At 43.1% G+C, this 13,526-nt stretch overlaps 1 protein-coding gene across 1 annotated transcript in view; it reads right to left on the bottom strand.

Moving 5' to 3' along the window:
- LOC145990112 (uncharacterized) overlaps positions 1–13,526 on the bottom strand; it is a 359,871-nt gene that overhangs the window by 3,393 nt on the left and 342,952 nt on the right. The gene's annotated exons all lie outside the window — the stretch shown is intronic.

Raw genomic sequence — 13,526 nt, 5'->3', positions numbered from 1 at the left:
ATTAGCCCAACCTCGTGCAATGCAATATTATAGTTTACTCTTTTCAAGATGCCCTGCCAATGAATAATTGAAAAACAGGCCGTGAGAGATGGATAAACCATGATCTGGCCCGTGTGTAGATGTCATAATGGACATCAGAAAGGTGAGGGGATATTTTAATGAATATCCAAAACATAAAATTATATTATGTATATAGCTACTGCTGGACAAGAAAACTGACACCTTAATATTTGACATCTGAATTCCAATGATATATTACAGAATGTTTGGCAGATCATGTAGTACCATATGCACCATTCATAGGCCCGGACTTTCTTATGCATTCGTACTTAATTCAGTTTCTGCAACATTTAGTTAGCCTTCGAATCAGAATATATGCAACAGACATCCAAGTTTCCGGTTTATTTTGTCCAGCAGTGTAGTATAGTCTTCATAAATATATCATTTTCAGCATCAGAAATGTTTTCTACCATTTAATGGAAGGTTCTCTAGTGCCATGCCAGTCAAACGGAACTTATTTTATACTTTCTGCATTACATGTAAACCCCATTGTCTTCAGGTGTTATAATAATTTTTCAAATATATTTTTCTTCCAGTGTAACCGAATGGCCACTGTTTTTGCCTTTGATACGGGTGGTGTCGAGGTTGACGCTCCGTGGGTGTTTTAAAATTTTCCTATTGTTCCAGTATCTTGAAAGAAGGCGTTTGGAGAGCTATTTGAAATGCATATGTATAAGGCTCCGGTATACAATCGAGAAGATATAGCCTGACAAGTTAAGTACCAACATGCGTAGATCGCTGCGGAGCACTTCCTATTACGTCATCCTCCCCACCACTCTTCTACTCACTGGTCTGGCGTTGAGAGTACCAGTGGTGCCAACTCAGCAAAATTAAGCTAAAACAAACATGACAAACGATTTTTACTGTTTAGCATGACGGTGCCTTCTCATATTATATCAGTGGTTCATTTTATTTAATCCAGCCTTTGAAAATGCGTGCCGTGCGCCGATCGTAAACTGTAGTATTACGCACGTGCGTTAAGGTTATAACAAAGATAAACTACAGGGCGAATGACTTCATTTTCTGAATGCGACATCGAGCAGTGGCCTGTTTTTTTTTTCGTTTTTTTTAACCGACCGAGTGGGGTTGTGGTTCGTTTGTTTATCGTACAACAATCACTACGAGAAGGCAATCTGATAAGACGCTTGCCTGTGTTCTTTTCTAAAGCATTGAAATGTTCATGCTCTTTACTCTTGGCTGCAAGATTCTTACTTTGAAAGAGATGGACTTATGGACGAGCGTGTAGATGAACTGATAATTAGACTTGGTGAAGCCGATTCAGACACTGACACAGATTCATCGGTAGACGCAGACTCGGATGAGTGGAAGAGTGAAACTGAAGAAGGAGAACTGGAAAACATTTAGAAGGTGAGCTCAGTTCTATCGTTTATATATTTTTCATTTTTCTATTGTTTTATTTCATACATTTCTTATGCTGGTAATAAATTCATTAATATAACTTAATTCATTTAAGGTTTAAAGAGAAAATATCAAAATGTATTTAGAATTTAGCGTAATCAATAGGTAGCGTAGATGACGGGATACTAATTCATGCCTTTCACATTCAAATTTCGTTGAAAATTCTCAGACGATTCCGCTCCCTCCAGGTTGCAACACTGCGAACGAACGTCGCCGCAGACAATGGAGTGGGGAAATCTGATGTGAGGTGCGCAAACAATGGATTGCAGCGTCTTGTTTTTAAACTTGTCAAGTTATTGCAGCGATAGGATTCTATGTGCTGACCACGCGTCAGCTGACTCATAGCGTGAGAACTGTTCGAATTACGACAAATACCACATAGAACAAAAAACCTTTATTTTATCTAGTAGAATTTTTCTTGTTGGTGACTTTTCCTCGTATATCAAACCGTTAAAGAAATATATACTGAAAACGTAATATTGGCGGCCATTTCCAAATATGGCTGCCAATCAAATTTTCCATTTTTTTCTCCACGCATCCTACACTGTTCATTTCGTCATGGAAGGCAACTTTCGCACCACCCTGTACCGTGGAAACATCTAAACTTGCACATCTTCAAACACTTGCGTGTTGAATTAAACCGTTGGCCAAGGATCACATTACATTCTTGTCCAACCCTGACGCGAAGGGAAACCCGAGGTAGGAAATTTCCTCCAATAGGAAGCTCCTCCCGGAGCAGAAGTGCCGGAAAGTAGGATCCGGGACATTCCGTTCCGGAGCGGGGAATTCCAGGAATGTTTTATCAGGTCCCTGCGAAAGCATTCCGGGGGTATGCAATGCAATTTTTTCTCCACACTCCTTGCAAACAGAACAATATAGACCAGTTCCTACGTTATGACACGTATACCATTCCAAGATTGGCTGCATTCAAGGGAGGCAAAGGAAAATTTATAGTTTTTCTCCCCCGACCCCTGCAGGAAGGGTGGAAGGGGGAGGGTGTCTTTCACTTTCTCATTGCCGCAACGGGAAGGGGCGGTCAATGGAGTATTGGAAGCGAAAGGCGGACAAAGATGGAGCTGTGGTGACGGCATCTTCCAATGCTAGATTGAGAAAGTTTTCGCACCAAAGTGGCAGGTGGCACGGTCTTTCGCACTGAAATGGTGAGTGATGTGTGGTTCATGATAAATACGTAGGTAAAATTCAAATTTATCCCCTGCCTATTTGCTACAGGGCTTTAAGTTATACCGAAGGGAATAATGCATTCACAATTTATGACATTTGTGGAGTAGATGTGATCAGCACCACGCTCCAGTCGCTTTTATTCCTCAGAATTTTATACTAGGAACACATTCAGGAGAGGACGCGTGAATGGAACACTGGTCTTCAACGTGACAATCAGATGCCTGCCATAGGAACTGGCTCTGTGCATAATAGAAAACATACAAATTATCTATCGACCTAAAAATTAAATCTCAACCTATCTCCATAATGGGTGGTTGATTTTAGTAATACAATTTTCAAAGTTCTGAAAATGTAGCTTGGAAAACTTTACGGCAGTATTACCCACAAAATTTCATCAGTATTTATATTTGTCAATATCATTAACTAAGTGCTTCATCATTGTAACTTGAAATAAAAAAGTTTAAGATTTGAAAACTTATGACTGGATTTGTAAACGGAGGAAAGGAAGTAACAAGTTCAAACCAGTGACTCCTGTATTATAAGGCCACGGCGTTAACACTACCCAGAAGGATTGATTGATTTGTTTATTTCATTTCGTTCTTCTGCCATTTTTTGCTAATCGCGAAGATGAGAGGATGAGTAATGAATGAAACTGACGAAGGGACACTGACAAAGAACAGCCATGCCCATGGACGTCCGCAGGATTTTTTTTCCAGGAAGGGGCAGCACGGTAATTTTTTTCAAGGAGGGATATTTTCCCCCTAATAGTGATGCCCCCTCAAAAAAACGGCTTCAGTCTGAAGTTATCGTGTTACTTCAACACCCTTATAATAATCAACACAAATAACTGTGACTGAAATGAAATTATGTGTGAAATGTATACTTCTTAGTTGCAACTTAATTTTCCAGGTGGGGCGTGCCCCCTCCCCCCTTCCGGACGTACATGCCCAGGTCCAGGCCGTATTCTACCCCGGCCCAGGAGGAGGATTCGTAGAACTAACTACTCGTGGTGATTAGAAAAGCACGAAGAAATCAACCTGAGAGGTGACCACTTAAGGAGAAGCAAATGAAATTTATTTCAAAATTCTATTCACAATCTTCTAGGGCCCATCCTTGGAGATGACTTTCAAATTGGCTATAACCTGCTGAGATTCCATCCATCACCTCCGTCGGCTCTTTCTTACACTTCTTCATGTCGCCAGCAGTTGCTGATGCAGGCAGGACCTCCTGCTGCAAATCTGCAAAGCTTTTCCCTATCTCGCAGAGGATAAAAAAACTGGAGGCAAAGACAGGGGGAAATGCCAATCAGAAGACGGCGCAGGATTTCACAATCTCCTCCCCCGGAACCTGCATCCTTCCTCGAAAACGAGCCGGAGGATTACCGGAAAGCCCCCGGAGCATTGAGCAAGGAAGTCCCGCTGAAATCTCCCCCTCCCCCTCCGTGTCCCACCTGTGACCCTCACATGGACCAATCCCCTCCCTTTTCTCCATAAAACTTGACAGACGCCCGCCTTTTTCTTGGCTCCGGGTCATACTCCAGGGAACGGCGATCCTCCGGTTCTTGTCCAATGAGATCCGGGACCGGAAACGCTGGAGATTTCCCCAGCTGAGGCGGATTAGCCGTTGCGAGACTCTTTAGGGCTTTAATTAAGCAACCCAGTCTGTTGACAAAGCAATAAAGTGGCCGTTCAGACACTCCTAATGGCATTCGTCCCGTCTCCAGGAAGCAATTGCTTTCTGCTTCGGTATGTAAGCTTCCTAACAAGACAGCGAAGCAAGCTGCTGAACCGGAACTGCCCAATATCCACTTTCAGCAGAATAACACGTGCTTCTTATACGGTGCCCATGTGCAAACTTTAACATGCATACAGGCGAACGTTCCGGACATCATCACGGAACATTGGAGATGTTGAAAGAAGATCCAAAGAATAAAAGGAATTGGCGAAAGAAGTCTTTAATAGAAGGCATTATTTGTAAATTGCACGAAACACTTGGCACTCCGGGAGAACTTATGATATGAACATGATGTGTGTGGACTACAGGGAGAGGCCGAAGGATTCTTCTGGGGTATGGTGTATGAGTCAGAAACATAGCTCTTGAAGAATTGGTGAAGAAAAGTCTTCTACGTTGGTTGGGTAGGTGTTTTAAGTCCACTTTATGCACAGTGAGGCTAATCGGGACCGCACCTACAGTTTAAAGTGGCATCCAATCCACTATGTGCCTCTACCGGGTATCGAACCAGGGACCCCTTGATTTCAAGGCAACGACGCTCTACCACTGCGAAATCTTCTAAGTTGTGGGTAAGAATCAGAAATATACATTTCCAGAAAGGGGTTGTAGATATTGATAAGAAACATATTTCTTGAAGAATATGTTGAAAGGAAGACTGGTGCTTTGTGAATATGGATCAGAAACATATATTTCTAGGAAGAAGTGTAAGAAAACTTGATATCTTGCTGAGTGGATCAATTCGAACTTTCATCAGCCGTTTTAGCAAATGGATCTCTTTTCAAATACCGAACAGCAGAACATTTTCCATGAACAATTAATTACACCAATGCACTTGACTACACAAGCATATGCAACATGCATATACACCACATCTTTACACGTGGGCAGAATTAGCCACGTCAGCGACTGAACGAGTCGAGATGCTGACTCACGATCTCGGCAACGAAGGTTCCTGGTTTCAGTCCCTGCCTGACCGTTAACGTTCCTTTGATTAAGGTGGCTATCTTCGTACCCTTAACATGGAAGAAAATTACGGAGGCTAACTTCATATCCTAAGCACGGAAGATCCTTACGGATGCATACCCCTTGTACCAATTTCACCTAATAACAATTCACCGTCGTCGTGGCTATGCTGAAAGTGTGAGGGAAGTAAACAAAAAGAATAAAAAGAAAGAATCGAACCAGAACATATTTGAAAAAATAATCACTATATCATTTTTTTCGTGAATCTATCACCGTAAATACACAAGCTTTAAATTTAACAAAATGCAAAGTGCATGAATTAACAATAAATGTAGGGCACTTGTGTACTGTTTAATCAAGGCATTGCGGTTGTAGCAAATAAATATCTCGTCCTGGAGAAAATAAACGCTCTGGATGTGCATCCTGGAAGTCCCCACCCCCATCCCTCTAGCGGCAAAGCTCGGAAGTCATTAACCGACCCATCTTTATTATGGACCAGCAACAAGCCACCCCGGTACATAAATCTGCGGAGGTTACGGACGAATGGAGCCGTTCCTCTCGGTAATGAATTTTCACTCCGCCGTCTTTATGTTTGCCGAATGCTAATTGGAGATCTCGGGATTCCACCCCGCCCCCTTCCGCCCCTCCCCCGCAAAACCCAAAGCATCCCTTTCGCATCGGCATTACAATCGCTCGGACGGGGACAGGGACAGGGTTGAAAAACATGTGACAGGGCTCTTGCCGACAATATCATTTATTGATCGCCGTGTTCATCTCCAGCCCAGTGTAAATATTTGTTTCCAGAAATTGCAGTTTCTACCGCCGCGTTGCAAAGGGGTCATCTTCTGCTACAAATATTGACCTGGGATGACCGAGGGCGTCCACGGTCTCTGGCGGAACTCGGGAGCAGGAACAGAACCATCAATCACCACCGGCCTGGACATGATTACATCACGGCCAAGGTTGTTACCTTCCATGGCTAAGCATGTATGTTGTTAGTGTTTCTTTCTTGGTGAAGACTTGAAGTGTTTATTATGGGATACGATTACGGTGGCTGACTTCATACCACTACAGCGGAAGACCTTTACGGTGGCTAACTTCATGCCCCTAGCATGGAAGACCATTAAGATAGCTAACTTCACACCTCCAACACTGAGGACCTTTACGGTGTGCAAGAGGCTTAACCTGCCACGGCTCCCGCCAAAACCTTCTCTGTCGTCTGCAGGACGTTGTTCCCACTGATTTCGGCGCAAGCGAGCAAACGTAGCGACAGGCCGCGCTGCGAGCGGTAATTTAGGGGTGCAAGCACAGATGTCTCCACCGCCAGATCATTCACGTCCTTGACAACCTGGCAACAAAGGACACGCGAAGGAAGCGGCGACCTCTGGTAGGCAGAGGACAAGGCACGTGCTGTCTCCAAGGCTTCTGCCAATGGTTGAAAACACTCACGTGACGCCCGGGTAAGTCTGCTAGCAGAAGGAAATCTATGGTTTGGCGCGAACTGTGCCAGGTTAAACCTTTTGCACTGTAACGTCATACTTCTAACATGGAAGGCCATTTTCTGAGGTTAAAAAAGATCTTATGAATGAACACTAGACTAATTTTCTCTCTAGGGGTTTCCCAATGGAGTAGTGGTAGCCTTGTCGCCTTGTAATCAAGGGGTCCCGGGACCGATACCCGGTGGAGGCACATAGTGGTTCGGGCTTCGCTTTAAACTCTATGTCCAGTCCCGATTAGCCTTACAGTGCATAAAGTTGACTTAAAACACAATTCAATCAATCAGTCAATAACTTTCTCTTTACCTTCTACGTAGTTTCTCTCCCCCTCTCATTCTCTTTGTTCTTGTTTCTCTGTCTTACTCTCCATCTGTTTCTACTTCTTATCTTCTACATCTCTCACTGGCTTATTCTCTCTCTCTCATTCTCTTTCTGTTTTATTCTCTCTCTCTCTCTCATTCTCTTTCTGTTTTATAATCTCTCTCTCTCATTCTCTTTCTGTTTTATTCTCTCTCTCTCTCTCTCCTATGCTCTTTTCTCTATTTCTTATGTTCTTTCTTATTCACTTTCTTTGTCTATCAATTTCCACACATCTTCCATTCTCTCTTCCTAATGTCCTTGCTGATGAAAGTCAGTTTTGTGAACGTTACAGATATATTTCCACACATCCACAAAATTCAAGGCACGTCACATTTTCCAACAACGAGTATTCTGTAACAAAGGAATTATTTTAGACGGCCTAGAGGAGGAAATTTTAAAAGAGCAACACTGAGTGAAGGGAAGAAGAAGCTGGCAACAGCGGCAAGAAGTTGCTAGAACGTGACCTTGAACCGCCGAGTCAGAAGTATCAGATTATAGTTTTGTGAATTCGAAAAGAAGCTCTTCCGAGAAGAACAGCAGAGGGTAAGTAGCGAACAAGGAACGTCAACGACCTCTAAGTACGTGTCCTCGAATCGATACCCAGAAACTAGTGAAGCAAGGATTGCAGTTAGGAGAATTGGAGAGCCAAGAGGAAATCGCTATTTAGAAACGATACGGCAGGTTCTTGAGCAAGCAAGGGTTTCTAAATTGCTTCCGAGAGGAAAAGTTTCGCAAAAAACGTCATCGACTCTCACGCGACCGGACACACCTGAGCTTCCCGACGATAGAACAGGATCAATTTCAATCTGGGGGACGGCTCTAAAACAATAGTGATTTTATGGCTTCCGTGAATCACGGTTTAATTACGTACTGTGATATTATTTTTTGTTTTCAGGGACTTCTCTTTCCTAACGGCGAAAGCAATAACGAGCCATTGCTCAACCTTGTTGTGAAATATCCTTGTTTGGATTGAGTGATTGTTTTGCTTTATTTTACTTCGCTTTTGTGCCACTTTTCGCTAACTGCGAAGATGAGTGATGGTGTGATGAAGCTGAAGAAGGGACACTCACAAAGAACACCCACGCCCAGACCAGGATTCGAATTCGGGACACCTGGCGTCGTAGCGCTAACCACTACACCACGCTTTCCTTTATTTGGCTTGCTTTAAGGGGTCTCCTAGATGGCGTAGCTGTAAAGATGTTGCATTACACTCAAAAGATCCAGGGTTTGGCATCCGGTGGAGGCACATCCCACTTTAAACTGTAGACCCAGTCCCGATTAGTCTATTTCCCGATGACGAAGTGGTAACGTAGTCGCCTAGTAATGCAGAGGTCCAGGGTCCGATACCCAGTGGAGGCACATTGTGGTTGTGATCTCACTTTAAACTATACGTCGCGTCCCAATTAGCCTATCTATCGATGCCGCAGTAGTAACGTAGTCTCCTTGTAATCAAAAGGACGCGGGTTCGGTAACCAGTTCCGATCCCACTTTAAACTGAAAGTCCAGTCCTCATTGGCCTATCTTAACATAATGTGGACTCCAAATAAAGTTTAGCTTGCTTTAAGATGTATGAAGTGCAAAAATATGAATCGGTGTCGATACCTTTCCATTGATAGGTTTTAAAAGTATAGGAGCGCCAGCTGGGTAAAAAAAAAGAGGACGCTGTGGTCTTTTAATCAAGGTATTACACCTTCAGTTCGCTGTAACTGCAATGCTGCAGTCTATAGTGACATTCTAGCGTCTGAACTCTCAGTCGGTATGATCCTCTGTGAAGCTCGTGTCGTCGTCGATAAATATTTGTGTTCATCCATCTCACTTTATCATCATTCATCCTCATCCTTGCGATTAGCAAAGAGTGGCAGAAAAGCGTAAAATAAAGTAAATCAATCAATCAAATCATTTTTAGGGCTGCATTTCAAGTGGCACGATCCAGAAAATTCCCTGTGCAGAAAGAATGTGTCAATTGATTGATTGATTTGGTGTTTTAAGTCAACTTTATGCAAAGTAAGGCTAATCGGGACTGCACCTAGAGCTTAAAGTGGGATCCGAACCACTATGTACCTCCACCAAGTATCGAACCCGGGACCCCTTGATTACAAGGCAACGACGATACCACTGCGCCATCATGGAAGCCAGAAAGAATGTGAAACGACAAGCCTATCACAGAGGTTTATCCGAAAATTTCCATCTGAAAGGGTGTAAGCAGTGATTTGCCCCCACACTCCTCAAAATGTATTCAACACCCCCTTAAAATGTTTCACAAAAGTCCAATTTATGGTCATTTTGGCCCCAAATATACCCTTGCACACTCCTAAAGAGTAACTTACACCCCTAGATGCAAACTTCTGGATAAACCCTTGGGTGTAAGGGTAAATTTAGAGACAAAATTGCTACAAATTGGGTGAAAATTATAGGGGTTGTTGAGGAACTTTTTGTGAAGATGTTAGGGGGTGCGTGGATGGCTGCATCCGTGGCTGCCTCGGGAAATGAAATGAAAGTGAGGAGGGGGAAGGTCATTTGACACCACCGAGCGGAAGGACCGGCCAATGGTGGAAGACGACACGCAGGTGACAGGCGGGCTTATTGTGCGGTTGTCACGTGGTGTCCAATGAAGGCATTTCCGCCGATAGCCCACCTCTGGGGACATTGTCAACACTCGAGGCCGGACAAGTTGTCAATTAGCGGCAGGCCTATCCGACAGGCAGCTGGAAATAAAATATATACACTTCTTTTTTTCCCATCCTTCGGCTATTTCTCCTCCGCCAATGTTGACTCAAGTAGTATATCAAAGTGGAGAGACGGGTCTGAGTTTTTATTGACGCCACACGAATCGAGCCCCGTCGCAGTGCAGGCTGGGAGGAAAAAATGGAGGAAGAATATCTCTCTCTCCTGACGTGTTGCGACTTGAGTTTCCTTTTATGTACCTAACTGGATTTATCTTCGCTTAGCGCTGAACTATTCTTGCACTAGATGCCCAACTTGCATGACTACCACACACTACTAGCTAGCATTAGACTATACTCTGTCCCAGCTAACTCTGGAGCAGGCGAACGAAAACAAGTCTGCGCAAGTAGTGACGCGAGACGGCTCCACCAATGAACACGTGAGAGGGACAGAATTGTGTGGAGGCGGGGGGGAGCGACTGCAGTTACCAGCCTTTGAACAGCGTGTACTGCTTCGCACTGGCCACTCGATGTCCCTCGCTTTTCTGACGTTATGCGCGGGCTTGCTCCACAGTTATCTGGGACAGGGTATATATTAGATTAGATTGTATTCATTTATGACTGAATTGATTTATTTTACTTCGCTTTTCTGTCACTTTTGGCTAATCGCGAGGATGAGGATGAATAGTTTGAGTTTTTGTCTTAATTCCACTTTATGTACAGATTATTATTATGTATTATTTATTTATTTATTTACTCAGAGTTTCAGATACAGTCTTATTTGGCCATTTTACACTGAAACAACATAAAGTAGAAACAAAAAATAACAAAGATAAAAACAATAACAAGATGGGATAGATTTACATGTTCTTGGTCAGCAATATACAAAAATTACGTTCTGGAAGGAAAATATCTATATTCAGGGAAAGTTTGTTGTAGATTTCTGGGAGCCTGTAAAACAAGGAGCGTTGTAGAAGGGATAGCCTAGTGGTTGGGTTGTGGAAAAGTTGCAGGTTTCGCGTTTGCTTTTGGGGTACCCTAAGTGCTTCAGATCTGTTCTGATTTTGTCATTCATTATCTTCCTTATCAGATAGCAGACACGTGACCAAGGGGAGGGCTACGGGGGCTCAAGCCTCCCTGAAATCCTACAAATGTCTAATTTAAATAGTGTCAAATAATTTTATTTCCTTAGCAGGATTGGATATCTTGTGTAATAAGTTGTTATGCACTGAAAAATTTACTTTAAGGGCTTTCCCCCCTTTTTCGCCTGTTGATAGGGGAGGAGCTCACCCCCAAAAATAAAATTCTGGTTACGGGCCTGACAGATGGTCCGAACCACTATGTGCCTCCACTGGGTATCGAACCCGGGATCCCTTGATTACAAGGCGACGACATTACAACTACGCTTTCGGGGAGGCGAGGAGGATAAATGGTTATTAGATGAAATGGACGAAAGGCCAATCACAAACACAAAAGGACAGCACAAAAGTCATACCAGAGCCTGTCTAGTCTGCAAATTAGAGATTTAATTCGTTCTGGCCCTACCAACATTCATTAGAGATAGAAGTAGGAAAACATGATCTACCTGGCCAGTCCATTTCTATTTGTTTCTGGTTATTTGACGTCGCTTCTCTCTTTCTCTTAGGGATAATTCACACCGAACCGACACGAGGCACGCTACACTTGTGAACGCACCAATCAACTGCAACGTTTCATACCTTAGCGACAGGAGAGGCACAAGCCTGCGTTCGATAGGTAAAATCATCTAGTGAGGCCTGAAGCTAGTTGCTTCGGTGTGAATTTTCCTTCAGGTTAATCGCGACGATGATAATGAGCGATGAAATGTTGTCCCATACCACGTTAATCGTTAGAATGAACGATGAAAGGTTGCCCCCCCCCCCCTCAAACAGGCATTTGCCAGACTGGGTAATTTAAGAAACTAATCGAGTTTCTAGCGCCTTACATTATGGAGATTTCATTGTTGTTGAGTTCCAGCGAAATAATCCTCAAACCATGCAGGGAACAACAATTTAATTGACTTTTAACTTCTTCCATATACTTAACTAGCTGATTATCCGGCGTTGTCCGGGGATTTATTTATCCCTATGTTCTATTAGACAGGAAAATAATGAATTGTAACTATAGTGTAAAATGCAAGTAATTTTATTTCATCCTGAATGTCACCAATTAGCTTAGCGACTACAAAAACTATGGATTCGACACTAATCTAGGTCATTTTTCATCCCCTCTCACCCCCCCCCCCCCCATGCCGATAGGTGATGAACTTGGAGTTGAACGACATTGGAAGTGTCATCTTAGCAACCCCAAAAACTATGGATTCCACACTAACATCGGTCGTTTTCGCAACACAAACTCATATCAGCCAAAATGTTAGACAACCCGACAAACACTATCGTTGTGCGGGATGCACAGAGTCACGTCTGATTTGTGCGGAATTTAATATCGGTCGTTTTCGATTATTTTTACATCCCACCCCCTTCCGATCCCCACTCATATGCGTGCCAGGGGTGTCTTACCCTCACAGAATTTCTTTCCACATTGTAAGTGATATGTGTACCAAGTTTGGTTGAAATTGCTCCAGGCGTTCGAGAGTTATGCCGGAACAAGTATACACACACACATACATTTATTTTTATATATATAGAAGATAAATGTGTCTTTCAATCCTGTAGGTTAATATTTTTTTAGATGAAAATAAAGGATATTTACGTATATAAGAAATGTATAGTCACCATTAAAAACACCTTTTTATTAACACAGTAAGGCATAAAACAAAATGCTACCTATAGCACCATCTCTGCGTAAAATCTACGATACACAAAGCTCTGGCTGTGAACTAACAGAAGAGTGTGAAAATTTTCCATCTCAACACTAACCCATTCTTTCGAATGCGCTAAAAGCGCCAGGCTTTGTTCAAGAGAGGAAAACGCGCGAATATCTTTGTATAGGTGAGATGCCTCGCTTAACATTAAGCGTGTGTATTGAAGCAAGGGCTGTGCGACCCAAGGCGCCAACAACTGGTTTTGCGGCTTGAAGGCGCACGAGAAGAGCCTTGTTATTTCTTTCTCCCTCCTGCAACGGGGCTAGCGGCAGCGTTTCACACAAGAGAGCCTTGCTCATTCCCCAAAACGAGCTTCTGGGTCTTTCTTTCCCGGCCGGATTGAGTAATTTCCGAAAATATAAACACAAGCTACCCTTGAATCCTTTGTGCTGGGATAACGTTATACAATTTCCCAACAGAGGGCTCTGCTTGTAAAAATCTTCTCACCATGAGAAAATTGCAAAAGCGGTCTTCACAAGTAACTTAATTTATGGCTTGCTTATTGTGCATTTAGCTGTTACATTTGAAGACGCTAGTATGGAAGCGTGAAATTGTTTCAGAGGAATAAATACATGAATTTGGCGCAAATGATGCAATCAATTACATAGTTTAATCCATTATCTACGCCAGGTATGCTTCCTGTTTTCGGGTAAGTGTGGCTATGGATATCCAGTGCCCTTACCTCGTTCAGGGGAAATGTGCTTTGGATAGTGCAGTAAACTTATCCACCCTAATCGTGCACGTTCGTGGGAGGCCGGTTTAGTCCGAGTGCGTCACCAAAGTTCTCGAGTTAGAATCTCTCCCGGCATT

The sequence above is a fragment of the Lepisma saccharinum genome, chromosome 7 (assembly GCF_977018435.1).
Source record: "Lepisma saccharinum chromosome 7, izLepSacc3.1, whole genome shotgun sequence".
NCBI classification, from domain to species: Eukaryota; Metazoa; Arthropoda; class Insecta; order Zygentoma; family Lepismatidae; genus Lepisma; species Lepisma saccharinum.
This window is presented reverse-complemented; position numbering and strand designations above follow the sequence as displayed.